Raw genomic sequence first — 13,846 nt, forward strand, 5'->3', positions numbered from 1 at the left:
GGAATAAAGGCAGAGAGCCTGAAGTGTGGAGAGATAAGCTAGAGGAGGGTGGGGGTGGGGAGAAAGTAGCATAGAGTACAATAGGTGAGTGGGGGAGGGGATGAAGGTGAAAGGTCGGGGGTGGGGGGGAGAGTGGAGTGGATAGTTGGAAAAGAAGATAGGCAGGTAGGACAAGTCATGGGGACAGTGCTGAGCTGGAAGTTTGGAACTGGGGTGAGGTGGGGGAAGGGGAAATGAGAAAACTGTTGAGGTCCACATTGATGCCCTGGGGTTGAAGTGTTCCGAGGCGGAAGATGAGGCGTTCTTCCTCCAGGCATCTGGTGGTGAGGGAGCGGCGATGGTGGAGGCCAAGGACCTCCATATCCTCGGCAGAGTGGGAGGGAGAGTTGAAATGTTGGGCCACGGGGCAGTGTGGTTGATTGGTGAGGGTGTCCCGGAGATGTTCCCTAAAGCGCTCTGCTAGGAGGCGTCCAGTCTCCCCAATGTAGAGGAGACCGCATTGGGAGCAACAGATACAATAATTGATATTAGTGGATATGCAGGTAAAACTTTGATGGATGTGGAAGGCTCCTTTAGGGCCTTGGATGGAGGTGAGGGAGGAGGTGTGGGTGCAGGTTTGCAATTCCTGTGGAGGCAGGGGAAGGTGCCAGGATGGGAGGGTGGGTCATAGGGGGGGCGTGGACCTGACCAGGTAGTCACGGAGGGAACGGTCTTTGCGGAAGGCGGAGAGGGGTGGGGAGGGAAATATATCCCCGGTGGTGGGGTCTTTTTGGAGGTGGCAGAAATGTCAGCAGATGATTTGGTTTATGTGAAGGTTGGTAGGGTGGAAGGTGAGCACCAGGGGCGTTCTGTCCTTGTTACAGTTGGAGGGGTGGGGTCTGAGGGCGGAGGTGCGGGATGTGGACGAGGTGCGTTGATGCTACCTTCCAGTACAGCATCTGGGTTGCATAGCTCGTGGGTGACCCAATGGAAAGGAACACCCAACAGTGTATGCATCCAGGACTTTGGTTAATGTAGAAGGCAAATACGCCCAGATAGAGAAGGAAGGTTTGGCAGTCATATTTGGAGTCAGGAACTTCCACTGATATCTTTAAGGATGTAAATTTGTAACAATAATGGACTACAAACTCTGTTTGATCTACTGAAAGAGGACAAGGCAGTGCTGCCATAGCTTCAGGCTGAATTCAGTGGTGGGCTCTAACATAATTACAATGCTATTATTGAGTAAAATTGCAAATTGGAACACCGTCCAGGAGGGCAAGTGGCAAATGTGGATGCATTGAGCCACCTCTGATTGAAACACCCCGGTGGTACTACCACTGGGACAGTCCATCGCGATTTAAAATTTTCTGGACACACTTCCAGTTATAGCTGACAATATCAAACTTTGGATACGATCTGGTCCTGGCAAAACTGAAACAGCTGGTGGTGATGGGGGAAATCAATGGGCCACCACAAGCAGAGCTGAAACCTTTTTGGACCTGGCGATAGATCACAGAGAATGGCATATTATTATGGGGATCAAATGTGATTTTCTCAAGCAAAGGTCACTGTTAGATACTGGCTGAATTCCACTGGGGTCATCCAGGGGTTTCTAAAATGAAGATGTTAGTGAGGACTTATGTCTGATGACCAGGATTGGATGCCAGTCTAGCTGTGTTGGTGGGGCAGTACCCAGCATCTGCAGTCCTCACTTTCTCCCAGTACCCAGAGTGCCAACAAGGATTGGAATTACCACCAACAGCTCCCCACATTCATGGGAATAGTTGGGTAAACCCTGGACTCGGTTACACATTGACTGTGGAGATCCTTTCATGGGCTCAATGTTCCTAGCCATTGTGGAGGCCCACTCAAAGTGGCTGAACATACAGAGAGTTCATTTGTCAAACACTGGGACAATGATAGAAAAATTACACACATTTTTTATAATATACAGACTCCAGGAAGTGTTAGTCACAGAGAATGGGCCATCATTTATCAGCAGGGACTTGGAGTATTTCCTAAAGTTGAATGATATTCGTCATATAAGGGAAGCTCCTTACCATCCATCATCCAATGGTCTGGCAGAAAGAGCAGTCCAAACTTTGAAGGCAGACTTAAAGAAAAGCCTACAGCTTCACTACATACCAAACTGTCCTGCTCCCTATCTGACTATAGGACCACCCCTCTTGCAAATGCAGGGATAGCTTCAGCAGAGTGGCTAATGTGGAGAACATAGAACATAGAATGTTACAGCGCAGTACAGGCCCTTCGATGTTGCACCGACCTGTGGAACCAATCTGAAGCCCATCTAACCTACACTATTCCATTTTCATCCATATGTTTTTTTTAATCTGATAAATCTGATCTTCCCGGTCCTGGGGTAGAGTATGGAATGGCATCAGGAATGCCCGAGGCCAGACACAAGACTCTGCTAAGTGAGAGAGACAGTTTACTTCAGGGAACGAAGTTTGGTGTAGGAACTCAGGAACAGCCTTGCATGGGTAAGAGGCAAGGTCACCGTGAGGTCAGGTCCAGTGATGTATAAAGTTGTAGTCCCTGAACAAGAGCATGGACCATATGAAAGCTGCACGTTTGCAGATGATGGGGCAAAGTGTGCCCAGCTCCTCGAGAACCTTTCTGACTGTTCGAAAATGCATAAGATCCTCCTTTCCATCAAATGTTGAAGATACCTCAGAATCTGAGACAGTCATGGTGGATCTTGCCGGCTTGACATCTTAGCCACTTGGAAAGGAGAATGTTTTTTTTTGAGATGCACTGAGCTCCACTGTGTTACACACCAACTGTATCAGAGGCAGATTTAGAGAAACCTGATCCAGTGCTAAAACACCCCAGCAGAAGATACAGGAAAGCTACATGTCCTCAGACTCCAAGGGAGAGAGGTAGTGGTTGTAACAAGGTCAACCAGTTGGACATCATAGAATATGAGTTCCCTCATTGGGGCTGTCAATCTGATGTAATCAAGGAGATCTGATAAGAACAGGAGTGTCAGACATCCTGCTCACTCTGAGGGAGCTGGGTCAGTGTCAAGGACTCTCCACATGTAAATAAAGGGTGACTTGGTGACAGGATACCGGCCTCTGAAGAGTCATTTTAGAAGAGGGTAGAAATATTTGTGTTGAGAAGCCAGACACCTGTTGACAGAGAAATCGAACCAGATATAAAATGGCTTAATCTCAATATCGCAGATGGTGAGTGAGTCCCTAAATTTGGGCATCTTGTAATTTCATCGCCAATGTTTGGAATGAAATAGTTCTCAGTTCAGAATAATCTTATTAAGGAACAGCCAGCTCACTGAGTTTTCATAAATGTATTTCCCATTGGTACAGTGATAATTTATTCACCATTATCCCAGTGCAAACTCTGTAGAGTTGGGGGAATAAGTAAAGCATTTGATTATGTCAAGCATAGTCAATTCAGGCCGCCCCACCTCCACAGGCAACTCCCATGAATGAATTAAACTAGGAATCTAAATCTATTGTGTTGAAAGCACTTAGAAAAATTAATTATGTATTTTCACCTGTGAATTTCTATTGCATCCAAGCCCAACAGGACCCTGATTAATGCTGTACTCCAGCAAATGACAAAAACGTGGAGATGCCATTTACATTGCTGATCCTCTTCTGTTACAATTGAAAATGTCATGTAAAATTACACAGCAGAAATTCATTCTAATGTTCCACATATTTAATTTTGTGTCAAGTTTGTTGTCCATTGTTTTTGAATTGATGACACTATACTTCCTAATTAATGAGATAACATTTAATCGTAATACTCATAATTGTGTATCAGTTACAATTTTGACTGAATTCCCATTATTTCCTCTCGAAAACAGTGCTCATTAATCATGAGATGTTTCTCCCTTTGTTTGAAGTTTTGTCATTTGTTTCACAATCTCCTCACAGTTTTATCTCGAAATACTAATTTTGCTTTGACCAACATGCCACTGATTCTTGAAACAGACAGAAGGGAATATCATTTTAAATGGGATTCAAAAAGCTAAATTGGAGAAAGATCTGAAAACATGCTGATTTTGAGTGGAATCATTTTGGCTACATTAGTGAGTGTGCAGTAATTCTATTCAGTCTAAAGCTCATGGTGAGTGTGAAATCTGGGATTACTGTGCATCATCATGGTTGGAGTGTATTTTGTGTTATGTATTGAGTGATGGCATCAAATTGTCCAAAGGAGTAAAATAATCACTTAACACAACCTTTCAGAAGGAAGAAACATTAACTGGATTTGTGCAGTGTTATGGGAATTTAAAATGAGGTTGGAAGAAAGGTTTATATTCTCAAACTAAGCGTGACTGTTTTTCACATTATAAACGTAATAATATGCTAATTTGCTAATTTTCCACATATGGATGATTTGCAGCAGGTATTAAGCTGCTTAACTTAAATTGGTAACATCTCCACTTCAACAGCAGAAAGCACAATGTCCTTGAAACACACCAAATGCTTTCCAATGACTATAATTCCAACATCAATAGTTCCAACATTATCTTCTCCCTGATACAGTAGGTGAATACTGTCAGCTCAAAGGAATAAAACATTTTTCTTTTTTATCAAGTCCTCAGTTTGAATATTCTACTTTCAGAGATAATGAGAGTATATTGATGGGTGGGGAAAGATTGTCGTGGTGGCTGTGGATGGGGTGATGTTGTAGAAGATAATGGTTCTGAAGGGGTTAAGGTTAGATTGGCTGCATCCATTCTCCTGACATCTCTCACAGTCTATTTGTGGCAACAAGGAGTTCTAACCTGCCCTCAACAGTGGGATTTGAGGATTTATGAAAATTAACAGGCTCATAGCCAGCAATGATACTCGTCTGGTCCTCAGACAGCTCTCTCCCAGTGAAGACATTAACATGAAACAGCGAGTCACATCCCCCGCTTCCCCCCCAAACCCATCCACTGCACTCCCCCCCCTCCTCCGCCCCCCATAGTGTCCTCAGGTAGATCTTGTGAGGAGAGGGTTAGTGTAGAATACTGGGGAAAGGGGGTGAGGGAGTGATTGCACTTCCTGGGTAGGTCACCAACATGTTGTTAGCGTCAGCAGAGACCATTGGTTCAGTTCCAGTTGTGCAGTTACCAACTAGCTTCTTAAATTGGATTCTGTTACAAAAAGAGGCTTTAAACTCCTTTGTGCGCTGAATCCTTCATGGATCAGACTCTCCTAACACTTTACCTTCTTCCAGATTTACCTTCTCTTTCAAAATCTCTGATCCTTTGACCATTGGCTTTGTGTATACAGATTCAGTTGGAGGTTAGGAAGGCAAATATAACCTTTGCATTCATTTTGAGAGGGCTAGGATAAAGAGCAGGGACACACTGCAATAAATTACATCTTCGCTAAGACCTGAGCTGCTGCTTTGTTGGACTACCAGGCGATTTTCATCTATCACACCAGAGCCAGAACCCCATTGATCCTCATCTCAGCAGTAACCTTCCCTCATGGTGGTTCATGGTGCTGATATCCCCAGTATGATGCAGAGCTATGTGAACAGCATCGCTGCAACTACAGAACCTTTTTTGTTTTCAAATTGCTTATATATTGGAGCATTTTATTCACCCCCAGATTGCAGTGATTTTGCCATTTGAGAAAATTGCACAGACACCTTACACTGAGCATGACCAACCTGATGAGCAAACATCAGCCACTTCCTTTCGTGAGTGATCCAGAAGCTCAGGAGTTAAAGATTTTCCTGACCTTGGCAGTGACAAACATGTGCTTTGCTTTGGAGCAGTTTGAACAGTTCACTCCCAGCTTCTCTTGTAAATTCAAGTCTGTGCAAGGATTGTCCTTCTGGCAGATGTAAGTACGTGCACTTCTGTCTTCAAGTCAGGCCTAACCCCTCCAGGAATGGCTGTTTGTTCTGTTCTTCCTGCTCCAATGCACACAAGTACAAAGAGATTATGACAGGGAATCCTCTTCATGAGACTGGGACATGCACTGGCCCAAAAAATGTACCAAAACACACAGGGCGATTCAAACAAATACAGGCAAAATAAATAACTGGTCAATTATCAGAGTTTACATTCTTTGTCAACCACAATGCTGACTCTTAGCTGACCCTTACAGAAAATCATTGATCAATAGACCTGGGCAACAGGGCATAGATCTTTGGAACTATAGATGCAAGCTGTGTTGATGAAACACCAATATTCCACATCAGAAAACAAAGAAACTGTGCAAAATGTGCTCACATTAGTGTGACCTTATTAATAAATGATAAACAGGTAAATGTTGAATGGATGCAGAATTGGTCCTGTCTGATTTCTAGAATTTTGCGCAACTTAGACTTAAGGAAACTGACTGCAATATGTTAATTACAGAGCACCTCCATTACTGCTTCAGATGATTCTAGTTTTGCTCTCTAGGCTGTAGAGTGAGCAGGATCAGCAGAAATCTATAAACAATAAAAACACTTTATACAGTCGAGAGCACAAACCAACAATAGTCTCCGCTTCAGAGCTGCTGGCTTTTCTATTATTATTATTTTTTCATGTGCTGCTATAGCAGAGTGTTGCAAATCTCACTGTACCCTGATATCTAGTCCAGCTTGCCAACATTTATTATCCTCTGCAGTCAGCTGGAAACAGAGTAAACATATGGGAGATAATCTTCCACTATTCACCACTTACAAACAACAATCAGAACTTTTAAAGGGCAGAGGTTACATGTAACTGGAAACTGCTGGATAGCAGAGTAATTATTAAACAAACTGGTTCCCAGAGAGAAAAGAAAGGTGCAGTTGGATGATCTAAGAATGACTAGTGCATAAGCAGAGAGCTCATTTACACTGAAGCCAAGAACCCAGCCTTAAACTGAAATGGCAATCATGAATGAGGAACTCAGTCAAATAAAGAACTGTAATAATGTCATCATAGTTATTAGATACAATCCAATGATTACCATTTGCCAGTAATTTATCCGCTTAACTACAAATGTTCCACACACCCCAAACAATGGTTTTTTTGGTTTTTCGTTGTTCCCTGATGTCCCTGCACTATTAACTGCATTACATGCTCTGTCCCTTCCTGACTCACTCTGCTTGTTTTAATCCAAATCAATTATTTACTCAAACATGTTTTCAAATTTAATCAGTCATAATTCAGGATCAAACCATAGGACTGCAGTGAAATGAAGAAGTCAACAGGAAATACATGGTTAATACATGCATGCACAGGTGATTGTTCTGAAACAATTGTCATATTAAAAATTACATATAGGGTTATGTTTGCTATGGGAGATAGAATTATTTCAATATTTTCTCCTCATCCCATCCAATGTGATCTTCCTCCACCGAGGAAATAGACAGATCCTGAAAGTTCTGAGGTTAGGTTGAGATCCTTGATAAGGTTGGCATGGAAAAGATGCTTCCATTTGTGGAAGATTCTAGAACTGGTGGTCACTGTCTAAAAATAAAGTGTGACCAATTTAAGACAGAGATATGGAGAATTGTTTTATCACAAAATATCATGAGTCTTTGGAGCTCCCTGAAATATTGGATCCAAAATTGGCTTAGTGACAAGAGACAGAGGGTGGTGCAGAAGGTTGTGTTACTGGAGGCAGTCTGTAGTTGTCTATCAAAGGGATCAGGGCTGGTCCCTGATTGGTTGTGATATTCATAAATGATGTAGCTGAGATTGTGGGATGTTGGGATGTGGGGATGATATGTAAGTTTGCAGGTGACACAAATACTGGCTAAATAGTTGACAGTGAGATGGAAGGTTTGAGGTTACAGGAGGATATAGATGGGTTGGTCAGATAGGAAGATTAATGCCATGTAGAGTGTAATGTTGAGAAGTGAGGGGTGATGTACTTTGAAATGAAGTAACAAGACAAGGGAGGACATTAGGAAGCTCAGAGGAACACAGGGATCTTGGGCTGCTTGTCCATGGACCCTTGAAGGTGGCAGGGCAGGTTAATAGTGCAGTTAAGAAGGCATAGAGGACACTTGCCTTTATCAGTTGAGGCATAGATTATAACAGCAGAGAGGTTATATCAGAGCTTTAGAGGACTTTAGTGAGGCCACAGTGTGGAGTACTGTGTGCAGCTTTGGTCTAGGAAGGATATGATTGCACTGGAGGGAGTGCAGAGGAAATTCACCAGGATGTTCCCTTGGATAGAGCATTTCAGAGATGCAGAGTCTGGACAAGCTCGGATTGTTTTCTTTGGAACACAGGAGGTTGAAGGGGAACCTTTTGGAGGTGTATAAGACAATGAGGGGCATAGACAGGGTGGATAGAAAGGAACTGTTCCCATAGAAATATAGAGGATAGGAGCAGGAGTAGGCCATTCGACTCCTTGAGCCTGTTCCCCATCCAATGTGACCATGGCTGATCACTGAGCTCAGTATCCTAATTCCTGTCGCCACAAGAGCTATATCGACCTCCTTCTTGAAAACACATAATGTTTGGCCTCAACCACTTTCTGAGGAAATGAATTACACCGGCTCACCACTCTCAGGGTGAAGAGATTTCAAATCATATCAGTCCTAAAAGGTTTACTCTTCTCCTTAAATTATGACTGTTAGTTCTGGATTTCCCCACCATTGGAAATAGAATTCTTGCACTTGCCCTGTCTAATTCTGTTAGGATTTTAAAGTTCCAATGAGATCTCCGATTCCTACATTCTTCTAAACTTCAGTGAATACAATCCTGACGAACTCGGTCTGTATTCATATATCAGTCCTGCCATCAATTTGGTAAACTATCCTTAACTCCTCTATAGCCAGAACATCTTCCACACAATACTCCAGGCCTCACCAACTCTCTGTACAATTGCAGTAACACATCCCTGCACCTTACTTGAATTCTCTCACTATGAAGGCCAACATAGAGTTTACCTTCTTTATTGTCTGCTACACCTCATAGAATCCTGACACTAGAAAAGAGGCCGTCCAATGAGAATTCCACTCAAAAGCCAATAATCCCACATTTAACATAACTCTCCAATCTAGCCTGCATATCCCTGGACACAACAAGATAATTTCACATCGGGGGTGCATGAACCTAGTAAGAGAGTCATGGAGGGAATAGTCTTTATGGAAAGCAGATAGGGGTGGGGAGGGAAATATATCTTTGGTGGTGGGGTCCTCTTGTAAGTAGTGGAAATGGCGGAGGATGATGACTCAACACAGACATTTTCTACAAACCCACCGACTCCCACAGCTACCTGGATTACACCTCCTCCCACCCTGCCTCCTGCAAAAATGCTGTCCCTTATTCCTAATTCCTCCATCTCCACTGCATCTGCTCCCAGGAGGATCAGTTTCACCACAGAACACATCAGATGGCCTCCTTCTTCAAAGACCACAATTTCCCTTCCCACGTGGTGAATGATGCCCCCCAGTGCATCTCATCCACTTCCCACACCTCCACCCTTCCAATCGCAACAAGGGCAGAACACCCCCTGATCCTCACCTTTCATCCCACCAACCTCCATATACATTACAACATCTTCCACCATTTCTGCCACCTGCAAATGGACCCCACCACCAGGGATATATTTCCCTCCTCATCCCGTTCCGCTTTCCGTAAAGACCATTCCCTCTGCGACTATCTCATCAGGTTCACGCCCCCCCCCCAACTACCCACCTTCCCTTCCTGGCACCTTCTCCTGCCACAGCAGGAATTGCAAAGCCTGTGTCTACACCTACCCCTCACCTCCATCCAAGGTCCCAAAGGAGCCTTCCACATCCATCAAAGTTTTACCTGCACTTCTACACACACCATTAACTGTATCTGTTGCTCCTGATGCGGCCTTCTCTACACTGGGGAGACAGGATGCCAACTTGCAGAGTGCTTCAGAGAACATCTCTAGGACACCCACACCAACCAACCCCACGGCCCCATGGCCAAACATGTCAACTCCCCCTCCCACTCCGCCAAGGCCATGCAGGTCCTGGGCATCTTCCATCACCATTCCCTAACCACCTGATGCCAGGAGGAAGAACACCTCATTTTTCACCTCAAGACGCTCCAACACCATGGGATCAATGTGGGCTTCACCAGTTTCCTCATTTCCCCTCCCTCCACCTTATCCCAGTTCCAACATTCCAACTTGGCACTGCCTTCATGACCTGTCTTACCTATCCATCTTCCTTCCCACCTATCTGCTCCATCCTTCTCTCCGACCAGCACCATTACTCCCACCTCCATCTACCTATCATACTCTGAGATACCTTTCCCCACGCCCCACCTCTCTCCCGTTTATCTCTCCACCCCCTCGGCTCACAGCCTCAATTCAGCTGAAGGGCTTTTGTCTGAAACATTGATTTTCTTGCTGCTCAGATGCAGCCTGACCTGCTGTGCTTTTTCAGCACCACACTCTTGGATGTAATTTAGCATGGCCCATTCATCTAACCTGCATATCTTTCGACTGTAGGAGGAAAGCGGAGCACCGGAGAAACCCACACAGACACGGGGAGAATCCACATTTCGTCCGGAGGCTTACTGAAGATGTTACCTAGTATGGTGACGAAAAGTCTGAAAATGAACCTTTCTGCTCAGCGAGCAAACCTACATCCAGAACCTCAACCTGAGCTACTCATTTGCAAGAATCCAAACAGACAGTGGGGATGGCATGTGGGCGGCACAGTGGCTCAGTGGTCAGCCCTGCTGCCTCCCAGCAACAGGGAACCGGGTTCAATTCTTGCCTCAGGCAACTGTCTGTGTGGACTTTGCACATTCTTCCCATGTTTGCGTGGGTTTTCTCTGGGTGTCCTCCCACAATCCAAAGATGTCCATGTCAGGTGAATTGGCCATGCTAAATTGCCCATAGTGTTAGGTGCATTAGTCAGGGGTAAATATAGGGAAGGGGAATGGGTCTGGGTGGGTTACTCTTTGGAGGGTCCATGTGGACTTGTTGGGCCAAATGGCCTGTTTCCATACTGAAGTCTAAACAGTCTAATCTAAACAGTCACCCAAGGCTGAGATTGAACCCAGGTCCCAGGCACAGTGAGGCAGCAGTGGTAGCCATTGAGCTATGGTGAAGTCAATAGGCTTTGTCTCAGTGATTAGTGCATAAGGACACCCAGGTCTCATTGAACATTCCCCTCACTGAATTACAGCCATTCAATTACTAATCTGCTACTTTGCTACCAAAGTCGAAAATGTCATATTTATCCCACATTACACTGTATCTAAATTCCTATAAGCTACTTAAACTGTTCCAACATTCAAGGCTATGGGCATGGTGCATGTAAATGGGGCTTGTGCAGGTGGTGATAGTACAGACCAGATGAATGAAGGGCCTCTTTTCTACTGTACAGATGATGGTGGAAACAGTATAGAACATAGAACATAGAACAATACAGCACAGAACAGGCCCTTCGGCCCACGATGTTGTGCCGAACATTTGTCCTAGCTTAAGCACCCATCCATGTACCTATCCAATTGCCGCTTAAAGGTCACCAAAGATTCTGACTCTACCACTCCCACAGGCAGCGCATTCCATGCCCCCACCACTCTCTGGGTAAAGAACCCACCCCTGACATCTCCCCTATACCTTCCACCCTTCACCTTAAATTTATGTCCCCTTGTAACACTCTGAAGTATCTTGAATATTTTTATGTTAGAGGTGGATGGATTATTGATGAGCAGAGGATTGGGGGGACTGGGGATAATGTGGAATATTTAGACTGCAGATGATCGTATTGAAAGCCAGGGCAGGCTTGAGGGGCTGAACAGCATACACCTGCTCCTAATTCACATGGTCATATTATATCATATACACATTGGGTACAGTCTAATCCTGCACACTTCCCTCATCCCCCTTTCTGCCTCCAAGGGGGAGATAAAATGGGAAATATCCTTTTGTACTTTTTTCTGTCCAAAATCACAGGAAATCAGCTTGCATATTCAATTATTGATTAAATCCCTGCTGAGGAAAGGTATTTCCAATCACTTCAGACTGGGGTGTGTGTGTGTGTGTGTGTGTGTGTGTGTGTGTGTGTGTGTGTGTGTGTGTGTGTGTGTGTGTGTGTGTGTGTGTGTGTGTGTGTGTGTGTGTGTGTGTGTGTGTGTGTGTGTGTGTGTGTGTGTGTGTGTGTGTGTGTGTGTGTGTGTGTGTGTGTGTGTGTGTGTCAGGGGATGGCTGAGAGGGGTGGCTGAGGGGTGAATGTGTGGGTTTGTAATTCTGACCATCACCTTTGCCACGTGTTCCAGCCCACTGACTCATTCACTTCCATCACTGCCTCAGCCCTGACCCCACCCTGTCCCCACCCCCATGCTGGGGTGGAAATATCTATAACTCAATCATCCCAAAACTTCCCGAATCATCCTTAATCGCTGTAGCTGCCATTTTTTTAAAAGTATTATTAATTCAGACTAAATTTTGTTGCAAATCACTTTGGATTTCACACCCTAATTTCGTCAGCTAAGTTAAAACGGATAGATTTAGCATCAGTTGGATTTTTTCCAATAGTCATTTTTTTCACATTTTCATTCTGTTACTCATGGCAAAGGTATCATCTGAGTGGCAATCTAACTGTTATTATAAACTGAGGTGATGGGCAAGCTCTGGAGTTAAACCTGAAACCATAAGTTTATTCTTTCTTTTTGGTTACTATGGTGATCAGCAACTGAATATATTCACAAGAAGCTGCCCATGTGCTAATAACAATGTACAAATAAGTTTAATACCCACAAAAGAAAAACATGAACTGTATTACACTAACGAAGAATTATTGGAACAATCTAATTCCTAACATCAGAAAAAAAGATTCATCCTTTATCTCCTAACAATGCCCTTCGAGATACCAAACTCAATGAAGAGTCATGACAATCTCCACTTTAAATTTTCTCCTTTCTGAAAATTGCTGTGTAGCCACTCGAAGAAATTTTCTTCAGTTAATATCTCTTTTGAGATCCTTAAAACAAATTGCTAACTCAGCTCACTATTACTTAACATAGGGTCCCTAAATTTATATCTTCACATCCTTGAAGGAAATCTTCATTGCTGACAACTCCATAGATTTATACTACTGGAGCTTTTGCCTCACTGGCCTTTAAACATCTCAGTACTTTCTCTCAGTCTTGAATGCTCAGAGATTGCAGATATCTGCACCTCTGTTTTATTGACCTCTTCCCTGCATGAACCTGCTTGTATCTCTTCTATCTCTCTCCCTCTTTTGCTCTCTCTCCAGTTATTGTAAATTTGGCAAATACCTCAACAATTATCACCTGGTCATTTATTTGAGATCACATCACCTCTTGACAATTTTCTTCAGATCTTAATATGCAAAATGACTTTCTGATCTCTTTTAAAATAAAGGTCAGATCTTGCCAAAACTGAATCACTAAAGTCTATTTTTCCTGCTCTTTGGAACCCAGTTCTGAAAAAATTGTAACTTATTATCCTTCATGACAACATTGCAAACACTTCCAACCTGACAATTTATGGGCTTCTCAAAGTATAAATGCTGTGGCGTTGATTCAGAAGCCCCTGTATGTCAACTTAGGATCAATTAAAATGGGAGTATAACTGGAGCAATGCTTCATAGATTAGGGGAAAATAGAAGCCTCCTGGTTCCAGTAGGAAAAATGGGCACACACAGTCAGTGACATAATATTAAACAAAGAACTGCTGTTGGTGGAGATCTTAAACCAAAAACAGAAATTGCTGCAGAAACTCAGCAGGTCTGACAGCATCTTTGGAGAGAATTAAATTGAATAAGAATTATTGTCATAGAGTTAACATTTTGAGTACGGTGATCTTTCATCAGAACTGTCAGTGAGAAGTGTTTCCTCACTCATACCATCCTTGACTATTTCAACCCCTTCATTTGAAAATTATTTGAAGGGATTTTTCAGTATTCTGCTACCTGCCCATGGGGA

The sequence above is a fragment of the Chiloscyllium plagiosum genome, unplaced genomic scaffold (genome assembly GCF_037043375.1).
Source record: "Chiloscyllium plagiosum isolate Xiang-an unplaced genomic scaffold, Cpla_swu_hap1 HiC_scaffold_34, whole genome shotgun sequence".
Taxonomy (NCBI): domain Eukaryota; kingdom Metazoa; phylum Chordata; class Chondrichthyes; order Orectolobiformes; family Hemiscylliidae; genus Chiloscyllium; species Chiloscyllium plagiosum.